Below are 11,216 nucleotides of genomic sequence, written 5' to 3' on the forward strand. Positions count from 1 at the left end.
TTTTTCTTTCATAAAATTCAAAAAAAATTTAAAACAATAAACAAACAAGTTTAAAAAAATCCCAACACAAAAAAGTTAATTATATTAGCCAATGTCAAACGACCCCTAAGCGTATTTGTTGATTTTTTATGGAAAAATATGTAAAAAAAAAATAAAAAAAATGATGTAATTTAAAAAATATAAAAAGAAAAAAAATGGAAAAATGTTATAAACCCCAAATAAATTACTAAATATTCTACCAACCTCTCACATGAGTGTGGGGCTCATACACATGTGATTTGTATAGGTCCTATACCCATGTGAGAAATTTGATAAAATATTTAATAATTGATTTGAAATTCCTAATATAATTCTAAAAAATATGCTTATATAGTGCACCCAAACAAGCTCTTATAAATAATTGAACAATGAAAACAAAAGATTCGTATATCCTTTCATAGTGGTGCATCAAGGTTTGGGTTTGGGTTTGAGTTTGGGTTTGTGTCGGATTTTTAGAGGTCAATTTTAAGTCTAATTTTAAAATTGTATTAGTATAATATTAAGGGATATTTTAGGAAGATAGATATAAGCTGAGCAAAAAGCCACTTGGGAAGATGGGGAGCTTCTATTTGCACTTTCAAAAAGTAGGTTGGGCATTCTAATTTAATGATATTTTTTTATTACTATCAAGTCTCTATTTAAAATGATAAAAAAATACTTGACTTTAAAAAAATATGTAAATAAAAGTAGTTTAGCCATTTAATATTTATTTTCTCTCTACTCTTTCTACTTTCACCACTTTGCATTTTCATACCTAATCCTAACCCAACACTATTTGTTTTTTTTTTTTTTTTTTGAACTAACCCTATTTGCTTCAATTCATCATTCTTGCATTCTATTTCATATTAAAATCAATAATGGACAATAAAAAAAATGTTTCCAAACAATTTTCTAAGAAGAAAGTAAGTTTTAAATTGTTGTTCATCATTTTTTGTAAGTTAGTTTTCCGAATTAATTCGACACTAAGTAAGGGTGATCATTCGCCGAATTCGAGCCAGGCTAACACTACTTAATAAGGGACTTTATATCTATCCAAGCCCATCCAGCCCAAACATCTAGCCTATATAATCCTCTCAAAGCCTAGTTGTAATATAAATCATAATTCTCAAGCCCGTCAATCGGGCTATATATATAAGCTATTAAAAAAAAAACTAAACATTATAATACCTATTATTTTTTCATAAATAAACAAAGACCTATCGAGCAATTAATAGTTAAATATTCAATACCATATTAATTAAAACATCATAAAATTTTTTAAACCAAACACACCTATAATTCTATAAAGTTCAGAGTTTTAAAAGCCAAACTGTTAGTAATACATCAAACTAATAAAAAAAATTCCATTGTTTAAATTTCAAACTTGTTCTTCTATTTCATTATCATCTTCTAAAGAGTTAGAATCACCATTAACCATTGTTTCCGATGATACTAAGTTCCTACATTATCAACAAATAAATTATTAACATGAAATAAAAAAAACAAATTAAGAAAAATATACAATTAAAAGGGTTTATATTTTTAATATAATATATAAATTTAATTAATTTATTAAATTAAATATGTAGCGGGCCGAGCTTTGCCAGAAGTACAATTCCCAAATCTAGCCCATTTATTAATCGGGCTGAAAATATCAACCTAGCTCCGTCTATGGGCTAAAATTATATTACCAAGCCTTAAAAAATAGGGCTGGGCTGGGCTAGGTGGGCCAGCGAACCGATGCCCACCTCTAGCAGTGAGTATTTGAACAAAATTCGCATGTTTGGAATTAAATATCCGGACAAATATATTTTGTTCGGTATTGAGTATCCATATGAAACAATTGGAACCAACTTTCTTGTGTTCGGCACCAAGTATCTAAACAAGCTTCACATGTTTGGAATTAAGTATATGGAGAAATATATTTTATTCAGCACTGAATATCCATATTAAACAACTAGAACTCAAAATGGAAGGATTGTGCAGAGGAGCAAAATCCTTTTTCGTCTCGGATGAACTCAAAATCTCTATTCGTCGTTTGGATTTCCAGAGACCCCAAATGAGATTTTTGTTCCTCTATTTATTGGTAATGGGGTGCACAAAGTATATTTGAATAGGGTTTAGGATTTTTAGGGTTAGGATAGGTATTATTTGGGTGTCTAAACAAATAAATAAAATTTTAAATTCATTATCGGGGTGCTCAAAGTAATGAGGTGCCCAACCTACTTTTGGGGATGTAAATAGAGGCTCCCAGAATAATGATATAAGCCAACTTGTGACATTACCGAAATGCCCTCCATTTGAAAAATGTTAGTGGAAGGAAAAATGGTAATTTCAAAAATATGCACAAGGGTAAAATGTGAATTTTAGAATTTTAACAAATGCATGTGATACCATATTATAATAATAATTTTCAAAAAAGCAAAAAAAAAAAATGCTTATTTAGCACTTCCCAAATGCATTTGTAAAACAGCCAAAAATCCATAAAATAAACAAAAAAAACTACTTATTTCCTTCTTTCCAAAACACCCTTATATAAAGGAAAAAAGTAAAGATAAATTCCTCTACATATTTCTATAAGAGTTAAAAATATTAAAAGACTACATATTAGTTAAAGTCTCTGAATTTCAAATTTTAATAAGATAATGAAAACGTTTTGAAATAAATGGTTAGAACTACCCTTAAACTCTAAAAATACTATAATAAATTTTATATTACGCCTCCATGGGTATCTCTCTCTATACCGCTTCAACCATCTTTTCATTGCCACCACTGCTACTGTTGCCGTTTATAACCACAGTCCAAATCTAAAACAATTTGCCACTATTCACAGTCACATTCCATATTTGAACTAAAGTGTCATTCACAACTACAAACTCATTGTTGTCTCTTTCAAATTTGCTACTGTTGTTTCTAAATTGACTAGTACTGTCATCTAGATCTTAAAGTAGCTGTGGCAGATTTGGTTGAAGGTGGTGGAATAATAAAGCTTGATTAAGGATAGTTTTTTTTTCAAAAAATAGATTAGTGTCCTTAAAACTAAGGGAAAATTACTCATAAATCCCATTTAGGGAAATGTTGCTCCATTTAGTCCTGGGTGTTTTTTGTTGAACCATTTAGTCCCTTTATATTTTTGGTATGCTATTTTGTTTGTATTATTGAGCTGTAGTTTACTTGTTTGCCCTTTGTTTTGATTTCAAACAAATTTTTGTTGTTGTTGTGTGGATAAGGCATGGTTTAACATTACTATTTTCTGGGGAGAGGGAATTACATGACTTTGTTTGGGAGTGTTGATGTTTCCTTAGTTGATGTTTTGTTCCTAATGTGGTTTTGGTGTGTATTTGTGATTTCAAACAGATTTGTTGGTGTTTATTGGTTTGACTTGCTGTGCAGCTGTCTCTCAAGTTGGTGTTATTCCATTGTTCTGTTTTTCTTTGTGATGGATTTTCGGATTTTGATTTGAGGTGTTTGTTGCATCATTGGGTGTATGATGTTTATAGTGGATGTGCTTTTAGTTTGATTTGTTATTTATTGTTCCATGTTATGGTTGGAACGTATATACGATTTTCCAACAGTTAGGTGTTTCTAACATCGTCTTTCCATGATGTTCATGTTTCGTTTTATTTGTTTAGTTGGGATCGTTTTTCAATTTCAAACATAAAACAATGGATTTTGAAGATATGCCAACATGGGTATGGTATTGGTATGATGTTGTCTTGGGCGATTTCGGTTGTCATTTTGATAAATTCCATGCGTATGCAATAGTGCGACATGGGGATGGTATAACCGTGCAATGTTTAACGCTATACACCAAACACCATCATCCCCCCAACCCATGTGTAAATGATGTCAACTATACCCCATTGAGCAATTGCATTTTTTTGACAATGGTAATGTTTTACACGACATGGTAATGTTGTGACCGTGCAGTGTTTAGTTGACATTCAGAAGTTGCCAATGTTCATTTCCATCTGCATAGTTGTTCTTTATCCATTATCATACACATGTAATGTTGTTTTGTTTGTTCTTTTTTTTTTTTCTTTTTTTCTTTCCTATCTGTAGGTATGGAGTTCGCAGTGCTGTTGTTGTGTACTTTCGAGCTGACAAATGTAGTGTTTCGTCTTCATCAAACCTTGACATTTGCACAGTTGGTCCATGGTGTCTATGACAAGTTTGATAGCTTGGACCCTAGATTCGTGTATTTCTTTTTCACTATTTGTGGATAAAGTAAGTTTAAGGTTGATTGTGATGACGATGTTCAAAACATGTTGTCTCTTGCAAAGTCATTTGGTCTTCACCATATGGACGCGTCAATTCAAATGCAGAGTCATAGGTTGGGCGTTGAATGTGGCGTTGCAGGGTCCCCTACGGATGGAGTGTATGACACCATAGATGGGTCGATGTGCGATATTGAATACTGGACAAATTTGTTATCATCATATTGTCCTCATAAATCGAAGATATTTTTGTCTGCTGGGTGGGCATTCAGTATTACACATGTCGGTCAATCTTTTGGGAGCAGTGCACATGAATTCCAGACAGTACTCTGCAAGTATGCAATCAAATGCGGGTTTCAATTTAAATACATTAAAAATGATTCAGTGCGTATAACCATTGTATGTAAGTTTGCAACATCATCTGGTGTGCGTGGTTGGTTCATGCAAGGGTCTCTACGTTGAACGGGGTATTGCGCTTGAAAAGGTTCAATAGCGTGCATTCTTGTAGCGCCGCTGTACGAAATTTCAAAAACCCACGTACTGGGTCGGATTTGGTGTATGATGTTATCATGAACCGTATGCGGGTACAACCACTCACCCGCCCTACGGATGTGGTGTTCGATATGAAAGATAGCTACGGATTGGACATTAGTTACCGGGTTGCTTGGTTGGGGATGGAGAAAGCGAGAGAAGAAGTATATGGAGATCATTCCATGTCATTTGACCAACTCAGGTGGTATAGTGATGTCGTTATGGAAAACAACCCGCACAGTTACATTAATTTGGATTTCGACCAACAAACTGGAAGGTTTGTAAGGTATTTCATATCTTTTTGTGCATGCATAGATGGGTTCAACCATTGTCGCCCGCATTTGTTCCTGGATGGTACGTTTTTGAAGGGGAGGTTCAAGGATACATTGCTCACGGCTACCGCTAAGGATGGCAACCAGGGTATGCTCAACATATTTAATGCTTCTTGGTTCATTTAGAGGATTATGGTACATTTAGCACACAACACAAATTTTGATTCACATTCATCTTTATTTCATGCTTTTATTTTTCGTTATCTGTGAATAAACATTTGACTTGTACATAATTCCACATACAAATGTGTGCAGGTTTGTTTCCTGTCGTTTTTGCTATTGTTGATTCAAAAAATTCATTCAACTGGGAGTGGTTCTTGCATCAATTGTTGGAAGTTGTGGATGATTCTAAGACATTAACATTCATAACTGATTGTAACGATGGTTTATTACAATCAATGCCTAACGTATTCCCATCGGCACACCATGCGTTTTGCTTATTACATCTTCAAATGAATCTCCGAGACTGGATGAAATGCATTAACGTTGAACACAAGATCGGTCGCATGAGCAAGTTACGAGAATGTGCTTACGCACCTATAGTAACATCCTTCAATCAGAAGATCGAAATTCTAAAGTAGTGTAACCCAACAGTAGTTGGCAATTTTTTGAAAGATTTGCATCCACAACATTGGCCGAACGCGTATTTCAAGTAACTTTTCGTAATGTTACATACCCACAATTTGTATTTTATTAGGGTCTATCTAAATGCAGTTGATTAGCTATTTTTTATTATTATAGGGGCCGCAGGTACAGCAAGATGTGGTCCAACGCTGTCAAATCATTCAACAACTAGATTCGAGAAGCTCGTCATCTTCTCATCACTCAGTTGATTGATACAATTAGGCGAAAAATCATAGAACAAATGGCGAAGCAACAAGCTAAATCTAGCGGTTAGATTGGTGAACTTTGTCAAAAAATGAAAAATAGTTTGGTATTGACGTTTGAAGATAGTAGGTTGTGGATTGTTAGTTAAGCTGATGTTGACATTTTCAAGGTTCGTTCGCACCCATCGGTGTTAGTCGATGTTGGTAGGCGTTCATGCTCGTGTTTCCAGTGGCAATTGAATGGGTTCCCTTGCTCCCACGCAGTTATTGCTTTTTGCAACAATAGCAGGGACATTTACAAATTTGTAGAACCATTTTATCACATAGAAAAATATAGGGCATCATACTCTGGGTCTATCCACCCAATTCCTACTATTGAGAAACCCAAGTTCAAAACGTCGAACTACCTCATTGTGCCACCAATTTATGAGCGACCGCCTGGCCGGCCCAAACGTAAGAGAATTTCGTCAATGAGTGAGGTTGTTTAATGCATTCGATGTGGGTGTTGTGGCAAAATGGGCAACCACAATAGAAAAACATACAAGGAACCAATGTAGTGCAGTTGCCATATTTTTCATTTACAACTTTGCTAAATTTGAAAATAAAAGTTACCTACGGTAACTCATTAATGATGTGCATCTATATTCCCTAGTGTAACATCATCGTTACATCCAGTATTACAACAATATGAAAACTTATATATTTATGACATTTACATTCGATTCGTGGCATCTATGTAATAATAACAATACCGTTCATGCATTTTCTATTGATTGTTGTTCTTACAAATTAATTACATTATTTCATATTCACTTTGTCCCTCGTTGACAAACACATTCCAGAAGCATACCATGGTTTCACTAAATTTTGGTTTCTACAAACCATAAATGTGGGCCACTAGACTTATATACCAATATGTTGGCTTACATGCTTATCTGTCATCACCATTTCCTGTGTTATGATTTTTGCTGTCAATTACATTATGGATGTAATCTTCTTTTCGCAAGTGTGATGGTAGTTTTAAATCCAAATAGGTGTTTGCTTTCACATTCATAAAGCCATATACATTGACGTCACTCATTGTGACACCAATAACATACAATTTCTAACCAAAATTGGTGTAGGTAAGTGTCACGTACGTGTTCCCACGTTTGTAATAATTACAACATCACCATAAACCAGAACGGGGTGGCTAACACAATGACGAGCCGACTTACAATTAGCAATTCACATAACAACAATGCCCAATTTGCCCACTTACGGTGACCACCAACACAACAACTTCCTATATGGGGCAGTTCACTATCGTATATACGGTTGCGTATACGATGGTAACAGGCCACCATATTACGAAGTTCACTACGTGTTAACAACTATGATCATATTATGCATTCCAATCGGTTTCATCAGTGCACACAAATTTGAATGAAATTCACTATCTATTATTCCCAAATAATAACGCACGTGACAAAACATCGATATCGACATCAGTCAGAAAACTAACATCGTTCACTTTACACAATGCCATAAACACTACATAAAAAACTGCCTGATTCGCTCGAAAACAAAGTAATGCAATATCACGTAAGTTCTGACTATCCAACCATTAAACAATGAATCAAAAAAACAATTTTCACAAAGCTTAATAAACGTAACAATTGAAATGTGGGGGACAGTGATATCAATCCATTTTAGCATATAATCCTTTTATCGGGTTGTTCAAAAACATTTTCACTATTGTTGCACGTAGACCACATAGAGTCAAACCATCTACCGCATTGTCAATTTCAATTTCGTGGATGTACTGCCTTACGATGAAACAAACGAAAATAACACAGTCCGGCCTGCAACGTAACCGCAAAAATACAAAATCAAACATAGTCTTCCTAGGAAATAATAATGAAACATGGAACAAAACTATAGTCACCACTTACGTACCGGGACTCTATTGCGAGCAGTCCATGACCGAAATGAGCAGCCCATCAAAATCTGTCGTCTTCACATTATCGGATGCCAACATTGGTTTGAGAAAACTAGTGTAGTGATCCACCACCCATTGTTTCTGCAAAATGAATGACATATGTACATTAAACAATAACACACATCACACGCCGCAAACCCACAACCTACAACACCATATGTAATGACCCATATATTTTTTTTAAAATAGCCAGCACATAATTTAATTGAGCAAATTTTTGAATTTAATTTCTATGTAAATTATGTGCGAAAATAATTCGGTTTTATATTTTTTAAAAATAATTCCCGATATTAGAAAATTATGAAATTTTTATATGTTGTTCCCATATGAGTCTAGCACATAGGATAAACATTTCAGAATTAAATGATGAGTATTTATTTTATGAAAATTCACGGACTGATTGGTGTTCAGTTTAATTTATAGCATAATATGAAATTGAGTTTTGGGTGTTCGGATCAGGATTTGAGATAAATTTGTTGGGTCTATTTTGGTATATATTTGGATCATGTTTGGCTTATGGGTGGGACTCATGATTTAGATTTAATTTAATTTGAGTTTATTTAATTACCCATGTTTAACTCTTTGGTTCTTTTTGATTATGTGATTGATAATAACTACCTTGGGAGTTGTTATTATTTATTATATAGGATTATAATAAATATTTAATGGTTAATTTTATGGTGTGTACCATATGGTGAAAAATTATATATTTTTATAGTGTGTAAAATGGGTGTATATTTCGTGGTGAGCAAAATATTATATTTTGTGGTGTACAAAAATATTATATTTTGTGGTGAGAAAAATTATATCATTTTATAATTTATATTATAAAATTTTGAAATATTATTATAAAAATTATATTATATATTTTTATTGGGAGAAACCAATTCTTGAAAAGGGCAACCACATGGGGCTGCCCCCCTCTCCATTTCCTTATGCCTTCTTTCTCTTCATTTTCATTTCTTTTTCCTTATTTTGGTTTTGACAGAGTCCCTCTATGTCCGTCTCTCTCACTTTCTCTTTCCTCCATGGATATTCAAGCTTTAAGCTTAGAATGGGAGTCCTTAGAGTAAAATTTTACAAAAGTTTTGTAAATGAAAGTCGGAAAGCTCGTTTTGATCTTCGCAATAGTAGTCTCGGATTCATGATCGGGCAAGATTTGCCTTTTAGATCTACTCTTTTTCATTATTTGAGGTAGGGACTTTCTTCATATTTTTATATTAAAGCTATGTTAGAGTTATTTTGAGAAAATATATCATTATAAGAGGTATTGCATATATATATTTTTTAGATTTTTGTTTGGTAATTTTTGGAAGAAAAATTATGTTAAAATGTTAAGAATGTTGGCATTTTGAGATTGATTTTGGGAAAATCATTTTGTTTTGTTAATTTGCAAAAGAAATCCAAAAATAAAATTTAATAGTTGTATGGATTGTGTCTACATGATGTTATGATTAGATGATTTATTTTGAGAAATATAAAGTTGAATTTTTTTTTTTTATCTTTGATTTGGAATTTATTTTTGAAAAAAATAAATTAATGTTGAGGAATATAGAGTAAATGCTTAAGTAGGAATTATAGAATTGTTTTGGGATTAAAAACTTTAAAAGTGTTATATTCATGATATTTTATAAAAGATGATATGTTGATGATTAAGTTGTGTTCATTTTTATGAAAATAAAAATGTGAAATGTGGATTTTCAAAGTCATAACCTTGAAAATGTTACTCTTGGGCATACTTCATAATTTTTTATGTAAATATCATGTTAGTTAAGTTATTTTAGAAAAATTGTTATTGGTAGAGAATTTGGTAAAAATATTATCTCTTTAAATAGTTTGGCATGAAAAATGGTTATGTTGAAATATAGTTATGTTTGAGGGATGAGACATGTGAAGTTAGGCTTGGCATTATTAATTTGAAATTTTTTGAATATAATAAACTTACTAATTTAATGGATTAAATTAGTTTTGGTTAAAAGGTTATATCCGTTATGATTAAAAGTGTGTTATTAAGATTATACTATAACTTTTGACATAGTAGGATGGAAGTGGTAATATTTAATAAGAAGGGATTCCCTTTGAGTTATATATATATTTTTGCAAGATCTAGATGATTTTCAAAATCATCCTTTGATTTGTTTTGAAAATTGATTGTTGATTCAAGAAGATGAGAGATTTTTTTTGAAAGTGGGTTTACTTTCTTGTTCCTTTTAAAATAAAAATTAAGGGTTTTGAACAATGAGGATTGAAGAGAGATGTTTTTGGTCACTTTCTTTCAATAAAAGAAGATGAGTGGTTTGGTGAAAAACCTAGAAATTTTGAGTTTTTAAGAAAGATGATGACAATCTTTGAAGATATTGTTATATTTATTTTGTGTGCCAAAATAAATGATGTTTGAAAATTTGTTTATTTGTTTACATATAAATCATTGGTTTTTATGGAATATGAGAATTGTTGAAGTTTTGAAAATTGTTGTTCAAAATGTTGATGTAGTCTTGCAGTGACTAAATGGTTGAGATTACTCTAAGTGTGGGAATTTTGTTGTCCCATGGATGAATTGAAATAAAAGTATTTATATTCATCTTGAGAAATTATGTTGAAATGAGAAATGAGAATTTTGATCACAGTGGGAATATTGCGTGGAAGTATTGAAAGTGGAAGAAATATTGCATTGTATTATTAATTATTGCATTAGCATATCAATTCATTTGATAATGATGAGTTTTGAAATTTGATTTTAAAACTTTGCATTGAGAAAGGAGTGATGGGAAACAAGTTTTCATGAAATGATTTGGGGTAAATACGGTGATAAGTCTTGAAAGGTGGTGTAGATGATAGGTGTCGAGCCTTCCAGTTAATACTAGTAAAAATGACAGATTACAGGTATCGAGCCTTCCAGTTAATGCTGGTAAAAATGACAATTTGGTAGTACTTGTATAGTCTACTTGCAGACACCAGCCTAGGGATTACCTGAGTTGTATTTACCATCTTGGAATTTTATTGAAATTGTTGGATTAATGTGTTTTCAAATTGGCATTGTGCGTAAGATTTTCAAAAGATGAGAAAAATATTTTGAACATGACATGGCATATGCATTCATCTCATAAGACTATATAAAATGGATTTGATGAATTGTTTAATTATTTGATTTAATTGATAATGAGATAATTGAATGAATTGAAAAGGATGTCCTATTGCTATTGAAACATGTTTATTTATTTAAGTTAACTTGTTGTGGTTAATTAAATAAATTGGATTTAAGAGATTATGTAATAAAATCATATGGTTTTGACACGATATGATTTCACGT

Source organism: Camellia sinensis, chromosome 4, assembly GCF_055761805.1.
Source record: "Camellia sinensis isolate YWXY chromosome 4, ASM5576180v1, whole genome shotgun sequence".
Classification (NCBI taxonomy): Eukaryota; Viridiplantae; Streptophyta; class Magnoliopsida; order Ericales; family Theaceae; genus Camellia; species Camellia sinensis.